This window comes from Eutrema salsugineum, unplaced genomic scaffold (assembly GCF_000478725.1).
Source record: "Eutrema salsugineum unplaced genomic scaffold, Eutsalg1_0 scaffold_6, whole genome shotgun sequence".
In the NCBI taxonomy this organism is placed as follows: Eukaryota; Viridiplantae; Streptophyta; class Magnoliopsida; order Brassicales; family Brassicaceae; genus Eutrema; species Eutrema salsugineum.
In genome coordinates, this window is record NW_006256547.1 from 11,131,666 (window position 1) to 11,153,500 (window position 21,835).

General features: G+C 42.6%; 1 non-coding gene across 1 annotated transcript; it reads left to right on the forward strand.

Annotated features, from left to right (window-relative positions):
• The first annotated feature begins 19,959 nt into the window (after positions 1-19,959).
• Positions 19,960-20,066, forward strand: LOC112083642. Its single transcript, XR_002897778.1, has one exon. It is a non-coding gene; the product is annotated as a small nucleolar RNA R71 (small nucleolar RNA).
• The last annotated feature ends 1,769 nt before the right edge of the window (positions 20,067-21,835 follow it).

Consider the following 21,835-nt stretch of genomic DNA (forward strand, 5'->3'; position numbering starts at 1 on the left):
ACAGATGTTTCTATCGTCGAAGAGGTTGAACGCTTTCGACCTGAACTTGAAGCATTGAAAGTAGAAGCCGCTGGATTTGAGAAGGAGATTGGAGAGTTAAAAGCTGATGTCTGTTCCTGCAAAAATGAGATTGAGAAGCTTAATGCAGTCATGAGTTCCATTAAGAATGTGATGGTTAGTGGATTGGTAATGGGTGTGATCGTGTTTTACATTTTCCATTAGGATTATCTGTAGTGTTTTTTGCATTTTCCATAACGATTATGTGTTGTTTTAGTCTTTGGCATTGTCGTGTTTGAGCCACATTTTGTGTATTGATAATGAGAACACAACTCTTTGTCATTATCATGGTTTAGGTTCGACAATGTATTGAACTGTTGTTCAAATTTGTTTCACTGTGCAAAATTCTCGTTCTAGAACAAAAAGAAAATCAAAAATCAGAGTAGAAGCAATAACAAGAGTCTCAAAATCCAATCAATATCATTCTCAGAACTAGAGTTTTGAAAGTAAAAGCAATAATATGAGTATCAAAATCCAAAAAACCAACAGAAAAGCCATAAACACTGGCTTTGAAAAGCAATAGAAGAGAATAAGAAAGGTTGTGTCGCGGGATAGAATGTGTTTTCGCCAAGTTAAGGAACAGATGACGTCGTTTTCACGTTTTTTCCAAAAAAATAGAGAGACCTTAAACGACGACGTCACTTACGTGGCCGCCACGTAGACCACGGCTTGACAGAAAACTTAACAGAGTTATGTTGGGAATTGGTTTTAGCACAGAGCATAAAGATGGAGTACGAAATTCAAATTATACCAAAGATTAAAAATGCCTTTCAAATGTTAACAGAGTTCAAGTATGATAAAGCACAGTACGTAATGTTTAAGTATGTTTTAACTAGAAAAATAGTTCAAGTCTAACTTTAACACTTTCCACAAGTTTAGGTCTGAATTAGCCAATTTTCCGTTAATCTTCTCATGAAAGCATTAAACATCTAAACTGATCCTCTTTCATACCAAAATCCCTTTTGAGAAGCATGAATCAGTCAGCAATAAGATTCAGTTCAATATGTCATTTAAGAGAACAAACTATCACTCTCGCGATGAAAGACTCTTAAACCCTTAACCGAGTGGTTCAGACATTTCTACAAACACTTTTGTTGCGAGATATGTCTTAGATCTGAACCTCAAGTGATGTGCTTGGATCCAGCTTAGAGATCTCGTCGGTTAAGGAATGAAACATGCAAGACTAGACCCCTAAATCCACTAATCTATCATGAAAGCACCCTAATCTACCTATCTAAAGCCGCTTAAACGACTACTCACTGATCATAACGAGCTCACTAAGTCCTTTGCAAGACGTGTAACTAGTCATGATGAGGAATTTAATGCTGGATGATAAAAGAAATAAAGAAAGAACAAGATTCTGATGCAAAAACGAGATATCGGATTAGATTAATCAAGTTTCACAAAAGAGGCAAGTTCTTAAGGCTAAAAGATGATAAGAGATAAGATCCTTAGGTTTTTGGTCCTAAAATGTATTTATAGCAAAAGGGAAAGTGTCGCGGGTCAGCCCGGAACAAACCGGGTACTGAGCCGCCTTCTTGGGTTGATGGGTGAGAGCCACGGTGTGTCGGAGAGTGAAGCCGAGGCCTTGATGTCGAGGGGTGCACGTGAGCAAAGATCGAGATGGAGATCTTGTGAAGAACACGTCAAGAACATGCATGAACCCTAGTCTTTGATCCAACTTCACGTGTGTGTTCTTGAGCCGTCTTGTTCTTGATTCTGGAGTAGTGACAAGGGACCTCGCCATGAAATGTCGCGGGGCTTGGTAGTCGAGGGGCTCTGGAGGACAGAGTCCGACATGCAACGTCGAGGCCATTACACCGAGGTGCACGTTCAACACTTAGTCGTTTCCAGCTTCATTTCTTACGTGTGCATGCCTTGATTAGCACGAGGTCTAGCCCAAAATATTCTCAAGAAATGAGCCTTGACTTGAGCATTATCGAGGTAACGATGTCGAGGCTTGAGAAAATACTTAGCGCGTATCACAACTCATTTAGGCTCATATCGACCAACTTGCCTTCCGGAAGCAGTAACTTTCAGCACACGACTCCAATTCCTTTGAAACCAGTTCCATAGTCAAGGTGACTCATTAATCTCGAACTTTGGTGAAGAAACTATCGGAGCTTGGGAAGTGGAAGGCTTCCTGGATTTCTCATCTTTGCACCGCATCGGAATCATCGGAAAATACAGCTTTTAGACCGATGTGAACTCCGGAGACGGTATCTTCCAAACCGCCGGTACGAATTGGATGATTCCAACTGTTCTGGGATCTTTGCTCGATTATCTCCAACTTTGATGAAGATCCCGCCAACTGATTCGGACTGGAAGGTTCCCCGGATTGCTGATCTTTGAAATGCGCGGGTAAAGATAAGTTTTAGCCGAGAATTGCTTCCCGCGGTAAGGAAAATGTCCGAGAGCTGTATACCGCGGTAAGCTTTTTGGTCGTAAAATTCTTCTCGCCTCGGCCTAAAACTTCACCCGAGGGAATTTTCATCCGATACTCGATTTTAGCCGATAATGACCGTTCGGTAAGGATTTTGACCGAGGTTCCAGTCCAGCCGGTACGAGTTTTGGCCGAGAAATTTTTCCAAGCGATTTTCACCATTTTTGACCCTTTTCTTCACCGTTTTCTTTCCTGTTCCTCTTCTTGAGCTCCAAATGGCCTCCAAAGCACCTGATAAAGACTTCAAAATATGCAAAACTCTTTGGGACCTAATGCAAGCCCTAAATCCTATTTTGATGCCTAAAGACTCAATTTACATGGAAAAACACATGATGAGGACTCTAAAATGCAGCCTAAATGATGCAAAATATAGACATATCAACTCCCCTACACTTGTCCTTTGCTTGTCCTCAAGCAAAAAGAACAAAAGAGAGAGAGAGAGGTTGTAATGCAATGGGAGCTCATATTTCCTTTTTAGAGAGAAGTGATCACAATGAGAACTCAAGTTCATGCTCAAATATAAAATGCAAAGCCATACTCAGATATGTATCAACTAAAACAAGGAATCTCAACAAGTTCTCTTCTCCCTCATCTCTTTCACATTCGTTAAGCTTGTAACCGGTGGATCATGTTCATGCAAATCAAGATGAATTCAATCGGCTTGGGACTGGGTTTTGAGATGAAAATGATCTCAATCAAGTAACTGGTACTCCATGCAAGGGGATCACTCAAAAATTAGTTGACTTTAGTAAAATGCTAAGGGTAAAAAGCAATGGATGCATACAAAGATAGAACTGCATCTACCCCACACCCAAAATTCTCCTCACTCTCGGCATTGATCCTCACAAGACTCTCTCTTTAGTCTACTCACCCCCAAATGGCATTTTGCCTTTGACTCTCAATGACCTTTCGTTACTCTCCTCATTTCATCTCATAGGGGAATGCTTCTTTGAACAACTTAGCGAGTTCCTTTTCTTTAACATACAAGCTCTTCTCAAGACATGCTTCTTTTGAATCTTTTCTTTTCTTTTCCATGAGGCTATTTTTATTTTCACACATGAGCTTTTCTTCTTAGACTCGCTTTCTTTCATTTTAGCATTCATTCCCCTATCCATTCCGGTTCTTTCCGCTTTCATCACTCAAATTCTTTTCTTTTCAGCTCGCTCACTCAAAACCGATGCTCTCACTTTCACCCTAGCCTAGACTGGCCCTTGATGATGGACCAGTATCTACATGCAGCATGCAGCGCTATCTTTGTCGCTCTAAACCCAACACTTTTTACCAAGTCTACTAGAATCAAGGCCTCACAAATTATGCACACAAGAAGGGTGTTTAGGCTTCAAAGAAAGGTTAGGCTAAGGGCATGGAACTGTCTCAAGATGAGAGATCAGCTATTCGAGCTAGCGAGAGTGATAAAAAGGGATAAGAAAGCTCAAATATGTATGTGGTAACCATGAATTCACGATGATATGCACAAACATGATAATTAGATGTCAAGTTCAGGGTTCCCACTTAATCGGAGTTGAGTTCAATTCGGACTTGCTTCTCAGATTCAAATAGTTTCAGACTTTGCAAGCACAGAATGAGTTTCACAAGCATATTTAGTTCAAGCTCTTAAGCGATTTACTCTCTAGGAAAAAACCTATCATTGCTCCTTGCACTGATGCAATCCTACATGATGCAACTAGACTCGATCTTGAAATGCGAGATGCAACTAGAATGAGCATTTTTTTTTGTGAAAATTTTCAGGTTTATCATATGCACTAAGCTAGGTGAGACTCAAGAATGCAAAAAGTCAAATAAGAACAAAGAAAACAAGATCAGAAGACACAAAGCTCCTCCCCCACACTTAAATAACACAGTCCCTTGTGTTATAAAAGCGTGTGAGAGAAGTAAAAAGATAAACTAGACAAATGCATGATGATATATACAAGATGCATATTTACAAGGGTTTGAAGTCGATACCTCAGTTGGAGAGGTCTGATCCCAAGTAGTACGAGGGATTTGATGTTGAGCAGGAGGGTGTGGACTGACATGGTGGGCTGCTCTCCGAGGGTTCAGGCAAGAATGCCGTGGCAGGATCGATCCAGTCCTCTTTGCCTGGTGGAAATTCCGGGTTCCTCGCTTTCGAGCTTTCTTCAACCTCTTCTTGTGTAACCGGTGCTGTTGAGGTCGCCGAGTTCTTGTCCGGTGAGGATGGCCTGGTGAGTTGCTTGACTTTCTTCTTCAAGTGACTTACACAGTCCACCAATGCGTGAATGGTCTTATCTTTCCACTTACACCACTTTTGGAGGGTACTCACTCTCGAATACAGCTTCTTGGTGTGGTATTCAGGCTCACCCCACACGTATGGATCAAAATGGTATCGGCCAGCTCCTATCCTTCTCTCAGGATGTCTCTGTTCCTCATTCTCACATCCGGCCGTGCCATTCTCGTTCTGAGGCTTGCTAGTTGCGGCCTTGGTGCACTTGCGCATTGGTGGGTCGAGAGATGGGTTGTACAACTGATCCTTGAGGACGTAGAAGGAGACGTTACACTGCTTATCAAGCATGGTGAGACCTCGGTTAGGCAGTAGAACCTGTGTTCCGTCTCTGTGCATCAGCGTGAAGTTGTAAACCCATCTGTTCCCTGATTTTCCTTCGAAGAAGCCACTTTTACTTAAGTACTGCTCATCAATGAGATTCGGCTTTGACGGTGAATCAGGGAATACAAACCCTTGAGCTCTCAAGATCGTAGTGACAATCCAACCGTTCTGAAGCATCCTCGCTCCTTTCTTCTCTCGGTCGCACCACACATTATGACGGTAAGTGAGCATTTGAATCGCAAAGAACGCGCCTAAAGAGGGTACATGTATTGGCCCTTGGAACTCCTTCTTGTTCTTCATCTGAGTGATGAGCGGCTTCAGTCCAAGTCCTAACAGTTCAAGCTCGGCCATATGAATAACTCCAGGGTTATAAGTCGAGAAGAACGTAGAGGCTAGGACTCGGTTAGCGTATCTGATCGCGGGGTTTCTGATGCAACTCGTCTTGCTCTTGCCTCCCAAATAAGGTCCGAAAGCAATTGTTTCCCACAGGGCAGCTAACTCTTCTTTTGGGTACACAAACTTGTCAAGCGAGCTTCCATTTCTCTCAAAACCAAATATCTCATCAAGCTCCTTGAAACTGACCTTGTAGTGCACGCCATCCATATCAAACTCTATGTGGCCGAACCCTTTGCCATGTAAGCGCTTGGGATCTCTCTTGGGGTATATGATAACCTCCAAAGTGGCAAGGAACTGTTGTGTGATCCCCTCATAAGCAACATCGCTTATCTCAAAGAACTCGGCCAAGCCCATGTTTTGAAAGATAAGGGTAACATCATCGAGTATCTCAAGCTTCCTCAACAACTCCATATCAGGAAATCGACCTTGAGCCACTCTTATGGAGTTAAAATGGTCCAGATACTCCTCAGTAGTCGGGAAGTGCTCTTCCTCGGGCTCGGCCTTTGGTTCCTTCTTTGGCTTCTTGCCACAGTTGGCTTCTTGAGGAACTAGGGCTCTGAGCTCATCTTCATCAGATCCAGTAGCTTCCTGCTTCCCATTCCTTCTTGATTCAAGCGTCGGTGCCAGAGTAGGCTCGGCGTTCCTTGCTCTTTTCGTGGCTGGCTCGCCCTCGGGCCTTGTTGAGGGTTTCTTGCTTTTCCTTTTGTACCCTTCCTCTGGACCTCGCTTTTGTTCGTCTCCTGAGCATGAACGGTTCGTCCGTCGGTCAACTGCGAAGGAGATTCTCAAGGAAACCGTTAGATCCAAGTGTATCGCTAAGCACATGTATCTCAAGATAGCAAGAACAGAGCTTTTTTCTTTAACAAGACCGGTTTTATAGCTTTTCAAACATCAAAGAGATTAACAAACAAGCTAGAGCAACCGGTGAGGGAAAAGATATCTAGACAGTTCAGGTCAAGAATTCAGTTCACCATTAAAGCTGATTCCAAGCGCATTTTCTCAAGAATTTTAAAAACTCAAGAACAAACGATTTTCAGTGGAAAGACCAGTTATTTACGTGTTGTCTATCCTGATGGAATTTTTAAAATTGTTCCCAAAGGCTGAAACGTCTAAAAGAATCGATTCCGCACTTTACAAACATTAATGCTCGCAAAGAATGAAGGAAAAAGATGAGTTCTTTAAGATGCATATACCTTTGGGAATCCTAGATTCAAGTTCAGTGAAATGCTTATGCAGAATAGACAACACCCTAACGAGTCTAGAGCACTTAGAATCGCGTGAAATTAATGAGAAATCAGAGAGTTATGTTCGCGAAATGCAGAGAAAAGAGTGAAGAAGGCAAACTCTGCGTTTTGACTCGGTATGGAGGCTGGTATGGGCTGGATCGCGCTTTCCAGCTGACATTTGGACTTTTGTGTGACTGGTCCCCCCTTCTGTTCCAGCTCCAGCCGTTGACCGCGCCAAAAATCCTCTTGACCGAGCGTTTAAATTCAAAATGCCGTGCAAAGCCTTCAAATGAACGCGGTATGGGAATGACGTGGGCCGTACGGTCTAGACCGATTTTTCCCGTGCTAGCATGAGCGGCCTCGACTTGTTCCACCACGAGGGTACCAAGCCGAGTGGTTTGAGCCGATGCTAACGAGTAAATCTCCGTGGCCTTCATGTCTTTTCCATAGACCGCGCAAAGCCTCTTCTTCGATCTAAGTGTTCCAAGTGTTCTTGTTTTTGATCGTTCTTGAAACAGGACACCTCGGGATGCTCCACCACAAGGGTATCATACCGAGGTTACTAGTTTTGACAAGGAACACTTGGTGCTTTGATAGACAAGACTTTTTAGGGTCTCAGGGCTATCAATCCCCTTGTCAAAGTAGCACAAAGAGGTTTATCAATCCAGATGTGGTGTTAGACACTAAACTATGTGATCAGGTTCTTAATTCAAGCAAACAAGAGTGGGTTTTGATTATCTAGAGATAACTACAAACCTAAACAGGATTAAAAACTAATGAAATGATTAAACAAGAACTAAACAATGACAAATGATGAGAATGTATGAATGATGATGAGAAAGGTCTTAGACATGATAGTGGATTAGGGTGCCTTCAGTGATAAATGAGCTAATGAATCATATGATCAAGCAAACCATTCAACATAAACATCTTTAATTAAGTTAATCCTCTCATGAAGGTATTAACTCCTATGCTAAAACAGTTTCTAACCCAATCATCATCAGTGAAACATGAGTTAACAAGCATTAAGAATCAGTTTAATCTGTCATTTAAGCATATAAACAATCATTCCCATGATGAATAACACTTAAACCTCTAACAACTTTGGTTCAGGCATTTCATCAAACACTTTTGGTGCATGAAATGCCCAGAATCTAGACCACATATGATTTGTATGGATCTAGCATAGAGAACAAGTTGTAGAGAAAGGAATATGCATGATCTAACCCCTAAGCTCACTAATCTACCACTTAAGCACTCCAATCTACATATCTAAGACCTTAATATGGGATTACTCACTATTCATGATCAACACACTAGATCCTTTGCAAGATGTGTTGTTAATCATGATTAGAAGTGTGATTTGATGATGAGAAATGATGGAACAAGATGAAAAGCAACTTCAAGTCGATATTAAACTCTAAAAACAAGGTGTATCAAGTGGTTTTTCACAAAAGGGGAAAGAAGACTAAAAATGGATAAAAGGTCCTCTCCAAATTAGGTCTAAAAACAATATATAGGTGTCTTGGGCGAACCGGGTCAACCCGGAACAAACTGGGTACTGACCCGGTCTTGGTGGGTGAAGATGGGTTTGCCACGGTCAAGTGTGTTCTTGGTGTGGCCGTGGCAACCTGACCGTGTCAAAGCTTTGTTCGCGTGTTCTTGGCTGCATTTTGATGCCACGGTCTAACAAGCCTCGTCCAAACCCGTGGCAAGTGGTCGTGTCAAACGCCGAAGGTGTGTAAAAGTTGCCACGGTCAAGCCCTAGACCGTGGCATTCAGACCGTGTCAATCACCGAAGGTATGTAAAAATTGTCACGGTCAAGTCCTAGACCGTGGTATTCAGATCATGTCAATCGCTGAATGCTTGCAAAGTTCCTCCCAGCCAAGTGTTTGTTTGCCACGGTCAAGTCCCAGACCGTGGCATTCAAACCGTGTCAAAACCCGAATGCTTGCAAAGTTCCTCCCAGCCAAGTGTTTGTTTGCCACGGTCAAGTGTAGACCATGGCATGAAGATCGTGTCATTCGCCGAAGGTGTGCAAAAGTTGCCACGGCCAAGTATGGACCGTGGCATTCCATCGCGGCATGTTTAACTTAGTCATTCAGGACTGTCTGGACCACTTCGCATTCCGGAGAGTGTAACTCACGATATACTTGTCCGAATTGAGTGATTCCGGTTGCAGAGGACAGAATACTCATATATCTACAACTTTGGTGAAGGAATCTTCGGTGCTTGGGAAGTGGAAGGCTTCCTGGAGGGCTCATCTTTGCAATGCATTTACACGATCAGAGAGAGCCGTCTATACATGTGTCCATTGCGGAGACCGTATCTTCCTGCTCATAGCTGCGAATTGATTGATCTTGGATTTTCTGGAAAGAGGACTCAAATGTCTCTGATTCTAATGAAGGCCCCGAAAACTGAATCGGCCTGGAAGTGCACCGTCCTTCGCATTCTTCAGAACTTATTGGCTTGGTCCAAAACAGCAGCGAGACAGGGGTTTCTTCCGACGAGCTTACCTCTCTGCTCACGCGTCCGAATTCCATGATTCCACTTGCTATGGAACCGTAATCCAATCCTCTCCAATTTTGATGAATCACTCGCCAATTGAATCGGACCGGAAGGTTCCCCGGACAGGCGATTTCGGAAACGTGTCTGCACCCGGAGATTTTGGCCGATACAATCCACTCGCGGTACGCGTTTTGGCCGATAAGGTCTACCCGCGGTACATGAAAATGGCCGGTAAAAACCTTCCTGGTGCGCGAGAATGGCCGATAACCTCCAAAACCCAATTTTACCACTTTTCAAGCTTTGATCACCATTCCACCTCCTAGATTCATCTTTTCTGCTCCAAATACACCTGATAAACACTCAAAACATGCAAAGACTCATTGGGACCTAATGCATCTCCTAAGTTCTAAAAAAAACCCTAAGGACCTAAAATGCATGGAATAAAACATGATTTAGAATGAATTATGCAACCTAAATGATGCAAATTATGAACATATCAACTCCCCCACACTTGTCCTTTGCTTGTCCTCAAGCAAACAAGAACAAATGAGAGAAAGAGGTTGAATGCATGGGAGTTCACCTTTCCTTTTTGAGAGAAGTGATCACAATGAGAATTCAAGTTCATGCTCAATTATGCAATGCAAAGCCATACTCAGATATATATCAACTCAACAAGGAATCTCCACAAGTTCTTCTCTCTCTCAACTCTTTCACATTCATTAAGCTTTTTACCAAGTGGATCAAATGATGCATTGTTTAAACAAACATAGTTTGGCTAGGGTGAGGTTATGAGACTAAAATGATCTCATCAATGCCTGAGTGGGTTCAATGCAGCAAAAGGATCTCTCTATGAATGACCAAACTTTGGCAGAATGCTAAAGGTAAAAGGCAACCTATGCATACAAGGGCAAAGACTCATCTCACCCCACACTCTACTCAAAATTTCCTCACTTGCTTACTTTTCACACTCATTCTTCTCTCACTAGGGGACTCTCTTTTCTTTTTCATACACAAGTCTTGGAGTTCAAACTTTCCATAGCTCTTTTCACTTTCTTTTGTAACCTCTAACCTCTTTTTTTCTTTCTTTTTAAAACATTTGAGCTCTTTGGCTTCTTTTCTTTTCACTTAAAGGCTAGACTCTTTCTTTTCAAAACACTAGAGCTCACTTTCTTTGACTCAAAACTCCAAGACTGATTTCTTTTCTTTTTCTATCCCCTAGTTCTCACCATTCTCCTTTTATTTCCACTCATCTCTCCTTTTTCCACTCACCAACATGTATTCCCCCACACTTAGTTCTTGCCAAATCTCTCAGCTCCTTGATGATGGAACTTAGCACTCAATGAGACTTGCCCTTGTCGCCCTAAACCTAACACTTTCTGCTAAGTTTGGTCCAAGGTGGCCTCTCAATCACACACAAACAATTGGCTTGAAAGAAGGATGGGTTCAGGGTGAGGAAAACTGATCTATTATGCAGATTCAGCTATTTGAGCTAAGGAAGAGGATGGTAAAAACAGGATTCTAGCTCAAATATGTATATTGGTATCCACAAGCTTGTTCAAACAATGCACCAAATGATAATTTCAAGTCAAGTTCAGGGTTTTCACTTAATTAGAGTTGAGTTCAATTCAAACTTGCTTCTCAGATTCAGATCATTTCAGACTTTGCAAGCACAAAAAAAGATTCACAAGCATATTCAATTCAATTTCTCAAAATGATGTACTCTCTAGAAAACCTATCATTACTCCCTGCAAGATGCAACCTACATGCATATGCAATCTAGACTCAATCCTAAAAATGAGAATGCAACTACATGATCATTTTTTGTGTAATTTTTTCAGATTTTTCCATTTTTTTGGTTTTTATATGCACTTAGATGAGACTACATGAATATGCAACTAGAATGTGACTCAATACTCAAAGTGTAAAATAAGAAAAGAGAAAACATGATTAGTAAAGGATGAAACTCCTCCCCACACTTAAATAACACAGTCCCTTGTGTTATAAAAGCATGAGAAAGGAGTTAAAAACAAATCAAACAAGTAAAATGCAAAGTGGAAAAGAAGAGCTACATGCATATGTACAGAGTTTTGAGTGGTTACCTCAATCACTGAGGTCTGATCCCAAGTAGTGGGATGGGTTGGAGGTGGAACATGATGGAGTTGAGTATCTAGGTGGGCTGCTCTCAGGTGAGTCTGGTTGGAACGCTGTGGCCGGGTTCACCCAATCTTCTTTTCCTGGTGGTAGCTCAAGGTCATGAGCAGCTGAGCTTTCTCCCACCTCTTCTCTTGTATCTCGTTTGGGTGTGGTGGCTGGAGCTGTGAGCTTCTTAACCTTCTTCTTAAGCTGCCTAACACAGTCAACGAGCTTGTGGATCGTTTTGTCTTGCCATTTGCACCATTTCTGAAGGCTGTTAACTTTGGAATACAGCTTCTTTGTGTGATAATCAGGCTCACCCCAAAAGTAAGGATCAAAGTGATACCGGCCTGCTCCCATCCTTCTCTCAAAATCTCTTGGCTCCTCATTCTCACAACCAGCGGTCCTAGTTGTGTCCTCCTCTTCAACTGGCTCTTTACCCTTGGAACTTGCTGTCCTCTTGCATTTGGGAATTGGTGGGTGAATGGCTGGGTTGTAGAGCTGATCTTTTAGGACAATAAAGGAGACATTGTGCCTTTCTGTGAGAGTGGTGATGGCTGGGTGTGGCAACAGAACATGAACCTTTTCATTTTGCAAGAACTTGAAGGTGTACAAGAAGTTTTCACCATTGCTTTCTTCTAAAAACCCAACCTTGGTGAGGGTAGCTTCATCAATCAACTCAGGCCTGACCTCAACATCATCAAAGACAAAACCTCTTGCTTTCAGAATCTTTGTCACTAGCCATCCATTGTGCAACTTAGTGAGCTTCTTTCTTTTACCCTCACTCCAAGCAATGTCCTTGTATATCAGCATTTGGCGTGCCAAGAATGCACCACTAGATGGGATGTAGTGTGGGAGGTGAAACTCTCTCTTGCTCTTCAAGTGACTGATGAGAGGATGAAGACCCATACCCAGTAGCTCCATATCAGCTAGATGCACCACTCCATCATTGTGCTTGGTAAAGAACATTTGGCAAAGCACCTTGTGAGCATAGCGGATTGCTGGGTTTCTTATCCATGAACTCTTGCATCTTCCTCCTCTGAAGCTCCCAAAAGCAATTGTATCCCACAAGTCAGTAATCATGTGATCAGGGTATGTGAACTTCACTGTCTGTTCTTGTGCAGGTCTTGGAAAAGCAAAGATCTCATCTAGTTCCTTGAAGCTTACATGGTGTCGTGTACCATCTATTGTGAACTCTATGTGCCCAAGACCATTTCCCTCATTGATTCTTTCATCTCTTGGGCCATACCCACAAACTTGAAGGGATGCAAGGAACTCCTGTGTAACACCATCATGAGCCACATCTCTCATCTCAAAGAATCCACCAAATCCCATGTTGTTGAAAATGAGCTGAACTTCTTCAAGAATCTCCATCTTTCTCAGCAGCTCCATATCAGGGAACTTGGTTTGCAGCACTTTTACACCCCTGAACATAGCAAAGTAGTCATCAAAAGTTGGTTCATTGTCCTCAGAACTTGTCTTTGCTTTCTTAACCCGCTTCAATGCTGTTTCAGGATCACTCTCTGTTTCTTCTTCATCCTCAGCCACAGCCACCTCTTTTCCTGCCCTGTGAACGACCTCAACCAATGCCAGCTCTTTACCAGAAGTTTTTGAAGTAGAGGGCTTTGTTTTCTTTGGTGCAGCAACCTTCTTTGTTTTCTTCTCAGCTGGATCCTTTGGCTTTCTCTGTTTTTTCTGTTTCTTGAAAACCTTATGCCCAAAAGGCATAATCTTATCCCCTGAAGCTCCAGCTTTCTCTTTTTTAGATTTCTCCATGGCTGCTTGTCTTTTTGTTCCTGCCATCCTGCATTTTCTCAAACAGTTGTAAGTACCAAAGCAAGAGAACAACAAAAGTTTTCCAAAATTCACCAAGCTCATGTGTGGTACAAATCGATTTCTCTTGGAAAGAATGTATTTTAAGCTGATTAAAAACTCAGTAAACTCAAAGCAATGGCAAGAAGCAATGCACACAAAGAGTTCAGCTTGAAACACAATTCTAAAAAAAATCGATACACTTGATGAATTTCAAGAAACAATTCTCAAAAATTCCAAGAACAGGTTATTCTCAAGCAAGATCCATGAAATTCCTATCCATTCTACTTGCACAATACTCACAAAATGATTCCAAGGTGTCAAGAAGCCCATTAAAATCGATTCCATTTGTTTTTCTGTTCATGAACAGTACACTAAAGCATGTAAAAGGTGAGTTTTAACAGACTAAATACCTTGGAATCTTCAAGTTTCGAGTGAAAAACGAATGTGCAGCAAGAAACTAGACAGGATTACGAGTTCAATGGAGTTGGAATTTCTCAATTTGATGCAGGAACGAGAGAGATATGAAAGTTTAAAGCTCAAGAATGGAGAGAAAGGAGCAAACTCGCGATGAAGAAGAAGGAGAGGTGGGGAACAGCTGTCTTGGCGCGTCCTTTGACCGGTCAATGTCCGTACGGTCAACTAAAATTCAAAATTTGGTCGCGCCTGGTTGACCGTGGCAAGTGACCGTGTCAAGAAACGTGTATGCTTCCTTTTTTTGCCGCGGCCTTGGTGCATCCATGTCAACTTGACCGTGGCAAACACCGAACGTTGGCCCTTTTCCTTTCTCTTGCCACGGTCAAGTGTTCTCCCGTGGCAACTAAACCGTGGCAATGTCAAACCTCGGTCAAACCTTCTTATTCCTTGCCACGGCCAACCCTTTAGCCCGTGTCCTCTAGACCGTGTCATTCTCCGAACATCTGCATCCTTTCTACTTGCTTTGCCACGGCCTGGTCCTCTCCCGTGGCAACTAAACCGTGGCAATCTCCGAATGTTGCTCGTTCCACCTTCGTTTTGCCACGGCCTGGTTTCTTCCCGTGGCAATCCCATCGTGGCAAACCCCGAACATTGGACATTTCTCATTGGTTTGCCACGGCCACATCTTCTTCCTGTGGCAACTTATCGTGGCAAACCCCAAGCACTGCTCATTCCATCTTCATTTTGCCACGGCCTGGTCTTGAACCCGTGCCTTGTAGCCGTGTCATGCACCGAATGGATGCTCAGTCTTCATTTCTTTGCCGCGGTCACCTCGTCTTCCCGTGGCAACTCCTCGTGTCAAAATCCGAATCAAAGTTGTGCACCATTTACTTTGCCACGGCCAGGTTCTTTACTCGTGTCTGCCAGCCCGTGTCAATCACCGAACCAAGGGCATTTCTTTTTACTTTGCCACGGTCTTGATCCTTCCCGTGGCAATCTCAACCGTGGCAATATCCGAGCCTTGTTCATTCCTCTTTTCCTCTTGCCACGGTCTCTTACGTTCCATGTCTCCAGGCCGTGGCAATCACCGAACATGTGCTTCTTTTGCCATGGCTAAGTCCCAGACCGTGATTCATCCTCGTGGCTTGACTAAAACGCCTGCCACGCCCTGGTTTCTGACTGTGGCTGGTAACCATGCTCAAGGCCGAGCACAAGCTTGTCTCCATTCCTTCATCTCTTTTCATCTTGCATTCACTTTCCAAGGGTTCAGACTCAAACCTATAACCTGTAGACACTAAACAAACCCATCAAAACATCCTAAAACATAAAAAGAAAGGAATCAAAAGATCAAAAGCATATTTACAAAGGATAAGCTTGGGGTGTCTCCCAAAAGCACTTTGTTTAAAGTCTCTAAGTTTGACTTTGGAAACCTGTTTAACAGGCTGGTGGATCAAGAAGGGGAACTGATGTAGCTTTCTCCTTCTTTTGTGAAATTAAATAATGCTTGATCCTCTGGCCATTTACCACAAAATGTTGGCCATTCTTTCCTTCTAAGACAATAGCACCATATGGTCTCACTTCAAGAACTTTGAGGTCTAGACCACCTAGACTTAAGCTTTCCTGGAAACAACTTAAGTCTAGAGTTGAACAGCAACACCAAATCACCATCCTTGAACTCCCTTTTCAGAATCTTTTGATCATGCAGAACCTTGGTCTTCTCCTTATAGATCTTTGAGCTCTCAAAAGCCTCAAGCCTAATCTCTTCAAGTTCATGGAGCTGCATGACCCTCTTCTCTTGAGCTGTCTTGATATCAAAGTTCAGCAACTTCACAGCCCACAATGCCTTGTATTCCAACTCAACAGGAAGGTGGCAGCTCTTCCCATATAGCAGATTAAAAGGTGATGTCCCAATTGGAGTTTTAAAGGCAGTCCTGTAAGCCCACAATGCATCATCTAGCCTTTTGCTCCAATCTTTTCTGCTTGAGCTAACAGTCCTCTCAAGAATAGCCTTGATCTGTCTATTAGATACTTCAACCTGGCCACTAGTTTGAGGATGATAAGGAGTAGCTACCTTGTGTTTCACTCCATGCTTTCTCAACAAACCCTCCAAAGTCTTGTTCACAAAATGAGATCCTCCATCAGAGATAACAACCCTTGGGACTCCAAATCTTGGAAAGATAATGCTCTTGAACAGCTTCACTACAACCTTGGAATCATTGGTAGGGGAAGCAATGGCCTCAACCCATTTGGACACATAGTCCACAGCAACAAGTATATACTGATTCCCATAGGATGAAATGAAGGGCCCCATAAAGTCAATCCCCCAGCAATCAAAGATCTCAACTTCTAGAATGGGGTTTTGAGGCATCTCACTCCTCTTTGATATGTTCCCATGCCTCTGACAGGCATCACATGCTGAAACAACTAACTGAGCATCTTTGAACATTGTGGGCCACCAAAACCCACTCTGAAGAACCTTGGCCACAGTCTTGAATGCTCCCATGTGACCTCCAAAAGCTGAACCATGACACTCTTGCAACACAGGTTGCATATCCTCTTCAGCAAGACACCTTCTATATAGCTGATCTTTGTTCAGAACATAGAGATAAGGCTCATCCTAATGGTATCTCTGGACATCTCTGAAGAACTTCTTCCTCTTGTAAGCATCTAATTCAGGAGGCTCCACCCCACATGCAAGATAATTCACTATGTCTGCAAACCAAGGCATCCTCCTCTCTTGAATGCTCTCTACTTCTTCAAACTCCAAGTAGGAATGGAGCACCATCAGAGACTCTTCAGGTAAGCTGTCATTGAGAGGGACTTCAGAATCAATCCTCAGCCTAGAAAGATGGTCTGCAGCCCCATTCTCTACCCCTTTTTATCCTGCACTTCTATATCAAATTCTTGGAGTAGAAGAACCCATCTTAACAATCTTGGCTTGGCATCTTTCTTGGTCATCAGATACCTGAGGGCTGCATGATCAGTATATACAATGACTTTTGATCCCACCAGGTAGCTTCTGAACTTATCAAAAGCAAAGACTATTGCCAGCATTTCCTTCTCAGTAGTAGCATACTTATCTTGTGCAGAGTCAAGTGTTCTACTGGCATAGTAGATAACATGTAGCTTCTTGTCTTTCTTTTGCCCAAGCACTGCTCCAACAGCAAAATCAGATGCATCTGTCATAACCTCAAAAGGAAGGGACCAGTCTGGTGCCTGAACTATTGGTGCACTGACTAATGCATCCTTGATCAACTTGAAGGCTTCTTCACATTCAGCATCAAAGATGAAATCCACTTCTTTACACAACAGTCTTGTCAAGGGCCTGGCAATTCTTGAGAAGTCTTTGATAAATCTTCTGTAAAATCCTGCATGCCCAAGGAAACTCCTTATCCCTTTGACTGAAGTGGGGGTTTGCAGGTTCACCATTACTTCTACTTTTGCTCTGTCAACCTCTATGCCCTTCTCAGATATCTTGTGCCCAAGAACTATTCCTTCCTGCACCATGAAGTGGCACTTCTCCCAGTTCAACACCGAGTTATGCTGCTCACATCTCTCCAAGACCTGTGACAAATTAGAGAGACAATCCGAGAAGGAGGAGCCATAGACACTAAAATCATCCATGAACACCTCCACCTTCTCTTCAATGATGTCAGAGAAGATATGCATCATGCAACGTTGAAATGTGGCAGGGGCATTACAGAGACCAAAAGGCATTCGCCTGTATGCAAATGTGCCATAAGGGCATGTGAATGTTGTTTTCTCTTGATCCCGGGGATCTATGGGAATTTGGAAGAACCCCGAGTACCCATCGAGAAAACAAAAGAAGGGGTGGTTTGCAAGCCTCTCTAACATCTGATCAATGAAAGGTAAAGGAAAATGATCCTTCCTAGAGGCTGCATTGAGCTTTCTATAGTCTATACACATTCTGTGTCCTGTGACAGTTCTAGTAGCTATAAGCTCATCCTTCTCGTTTTTAACCACTGTGATCCCACCCTTCTTGGGCACAACATGAACAGGAGACATCCATCTTGAGTCAGAGATTGGGTAAATTATCCCTGCCTCAAGAAATTTTAGTATCTCCTTCTTAACCACTTCCTTAAAGTTGGGGTTAAGTCGTCGTTGATGCTCAATAGAGGACATAGATTGGTCCTCTAGGTGGATCCTGTGGGTGCAAATGTCAGGAGAGATCCCTCTAATATCAGCCAAAGAATACCCTATGGCTCTCCTGAACTTTCTTATCTCACTAAGCAATGCACTCTCTTGATCCTCTAATAGGCTATCATTGATGATTACTGGATATGTAGAGTTTAAGCCCAAGAAAGCATACCTGAGCCCTATTGGTAGAGGCTTGAGCTCAACAGGGGGTGCATCAGCCTCATTCCAATCCTGGTCCAAGCTGCTTAGGTTGGTGTCTGATCCTTTGATAGCAAAAACCTCAGAGCCACTTTGTTCCAGTTCCACAAACCTTGTCTCAGGACCCAGCTCTCTAGCATTGTCCAAATACAACTTGTACCCCTCACTTGCTTCAGCTAAGAGCCCATTGTCTCCTTGTTCTTGAGTTAGAGCAGCTTGAAGAGGATCCTCAGTGTTCAGCTCCTCTAGCAACTCATCAGCCAAATGATCCTTTGTCTCCACATAGAAACATTGACCTTCAATGGTGGGTTTCTTCATCATCTCATTCACATCAAACTTGAGCTTTTCAGACCCAAGTTGAAGCTCTATTATCCCACCTCTCACATCAATTATGGCTCCTGCAGTGGCTAAGAATGGCCTGCCCAAGATAAGAGGATCTACTGGTTCCTTATCCATTTCCAGCACAACAAAATCTGTTGGAACCTCAAAACCACCAATCTTAACAGGTAGATCTTCCAACATACCAACAGGCAATCTAACTGATCTATCTGCAAGGATAAGAGAAATCCTTGCAGGTTTGAAGACTCTAAAGCCCAGCTTCTTTGCTATGGAGAATGGCATCAAGCTAACTAATGCTCCTAGATCACAAAGACATCCAGAGAATAGAAGAAGTCCAATGGCACAAGGGAGTGTGAAACTCCCAGGATCAGTTAACTTCCTTGGAATGGACTTCTTCTGAATGATAGCACTGCATTCATGACTTAGTACCACCATGTCTTGAAGCTCTTTTGTCTTGTTCAGAATGGCATCCTTCAAGAACTTCCCCATCTTTGGCATCATTAAGAATGCATCAATGAGAGGCATTGTGAGTGGTGTCTCCTTGAGTGATTTCTCAAATACAGCTCTTGCCTTGTCCACTAGTTGCTTCTTGAATCTCCCTGGAAATGGGAGCTTGGGTTGGTATGGAGGTGGTGGCACATATTTCTTCTCTGGTTCTTGTTCCTTTGCTACCTCTTTACCCTTTTCTGTCCTTGGTTTCTCAGCAACTTGATCCTCTTTTAAGGCTGCCTCCCCCTCAGTTTGATCATTGTCCTCAATGATCACATTGTTGTTCTCAATACCAGGTAACTCCTTTCCACTCCTCAGTGTAATGGCCTTAGCATATTCCTTGGGGTTGGGTTCTGGTTTTCCAGGTAGGTGACCTTGGTTCCTTGAGCTTGAGGCCTGGTTCTGCTTCAGTTCCTTGATTTCCTGCTGCATGGCTGCATTCTGGCTTGCAAAGATCTGTTGACCCTGAAGTAGTTGTTGCAGAATACCAACCATATCTGTACCCATCTGTGGCTGCTGTTGAACCGTTGGTGGCTGAAACTGTTGTTGAACAGGCGCCTGCTGTTGGAACTGTGGTGGACCAAATCCTGGTGGTGCCTTTTGCTGCTGTGAACTGAAACTAGGACCTTGAAATGGTTGCTGTTGCTGACCAAAACCTTGATTCTGAGCAAACTGATTCTTGGGTTGAAATGACCCTTGAAAGTTGTTCTTGGGAACAAAGTTCTTTGGAGCTTGAGAATTTGGATAGACCTGGTCTTGTGGGTTAGCTACATTGGTGTTCCTGTAAGAAAGGTTTGGATTGGCATTACCATACTGATATCTCTGGAACCTCTGATTCCCAATGTAGTTAAGCTCCTCTTGGGTGAGACCCTCTTCACTTATGTTCTCAAAGATTTGAGATGGTTCCTCATACTCTCCAACAAAATGCATTGGCTTGTGAGTTACCAACTTCAACTTGTCTAATTCATTTCTCAACTCCTTAACTTCCCTAGTGAGCCTCTGTTCTGAGCTTGAACCTTCAGATCTATTTGATCTGTCATAGTCTTCACCATAGGTATCATTGCTCAATGCTAAGTTCTCCACTAGCTCTAAAGCAGCATGTATCTCTTTACCCAGAAAGTTCCCATTGGAATCCAGCTGGTTTCTAATCTTGGGAAGAGCTCCTCTATAAAGTGTGCTGAGAAGAGAAGCTTCACTAAACCCATGGTGTGAGCATTGGTTTGTGTAGCTCCTGAATCTCTCATATGCTTCACCAAAACTCTCATTGCTGTGCTGAGTGAAGCTAGAGATTTGGTTCCTCAGTTTTGCAGTTCTTGAGGTGGAGAAGAACTTAAATAAGAAGGCTTGCTTGCATTGCTCCCAGGTTTGAATGGAGCCTCTTGGAAGATTCTTCTCCCATTGATGAGCTTTGTCACCAAGACTGAATTGAAATAGTCTTAGCTTGAAGCTGTCTTCTGAAACTCCATTAATCTTTGTCAGATCACACACCTTATCAAATTGATCCAAGTGTTCCAAGGGATCTTCCATTGCTAACCCATGGAACTTTGAGTTCTGGACCATATTCAGCAATGATGCCTTCACTTCAAAGTTGTTGTTTTGCACAGGTGGTGCCTGAATACCAGCTCCATACTGATGAGCATTGGCCCTGTCATTCTCTCCAACATAGACTTGGGGTTGCTCATATCTTCTTTGTTGGTGTTGGAAGGGCTGGGGTTGGTGGTGCACTTGTTGTCTTTGCTGTGCATTGGCTTGATGCCTCTGTTGATGAGCTTGAGCTTGTCCCTGGTGGATATAAGCTTGTTGATGGTGCACCTGTTCCTGATGAACATTACCCTGATGAAGCCCTTGACCAACTCCATTACCAGCTCCATTACCCTGAGCCTGTTGCTCCTGAACCGGTTGTTCTATATCCACCATGTGCTCTCTTTGTTCTTCCATGTCAGCCTGATCAACTTGTCTTCCACGCCTGTCCCTTCTTCTCCTTGGTACCAGAAGATTGATATTGTCGTTGAGAGGGAAAGGTGGACCACAGCTTCTTGATATAGACCTGGTGTTCATACACCTGAAATCACAAACAGAACTTGAAAGCAATCAGTAAAAACAAGAAAGTAAGCACTTGATCTCAAGAACAGATCAGAGCTTAATGCTAAACAAACCACAATTTGGCAATGGCGCCAATTGATAGACAAGAATTTTTAGGGTCTCAGGGCTATCAATCCCCTTGTCAAAGTAGCACAAAGAAGTTTATCAATCCAGATGTGGTGTTAGACACTAAACTATGTGATCAGGTTCTTAATTCAAGCAAACAAGAGTGGGTTTTGATTATCTAGAGACAACTACAAACTTAAACAGAATTAAAGACTAATGAAATGATTAAACAAGAACTAAACAATGACAAATGATGAGAATGTATGAATGATGATGAGAAAGGTCTTAGACATGATAGTGGATTAGGGTGCCTTCAGTGATAAACTAATGAGCTAATGAATCATATGATCAAGCAAACCATTCAACATAAACATCTTTAATTAAGTTAATCCTCTCATGAAGGTATTAACTCCTATGCTAAAACAGTTTCTAACCCAATCATCATCAGTGAAACATGAGTTAACAAGCATTAAAAATCAGTTTAATCTGTCATTTAAGCATATAAACAATCATTCCCATGATGAATAACACTTAAACCTCTAACAACTTTGGTTCAGGCATTTCATCAAACACTTTTGGTGCATGAAATGCCCAGAATCTAGACCACATATGATTTGTATGGATCTAGCATAGAGAACAAGTTGTAGAGAAAGGAATATGCATGATCTAACCCCTAAGCTCACTAATCTACCACTTAAGCACCCTAATCTACATATCTAAGACCTTAATATAGGATTACTCACTAATCATGATCAACACACTAGATCCTTTGCAAGATGTGTTGTTAATCATGATTAGAAGTGTGATTTGATGATGAGAAATGATGGAACAAGATGAAAAGCAACTTCAAATCGATATTAAACTCTAAAAACAAGGTGTATCAAGTGGTTTTTCACAAAAGGGGAAAGAAGACTAAAAATGTATAA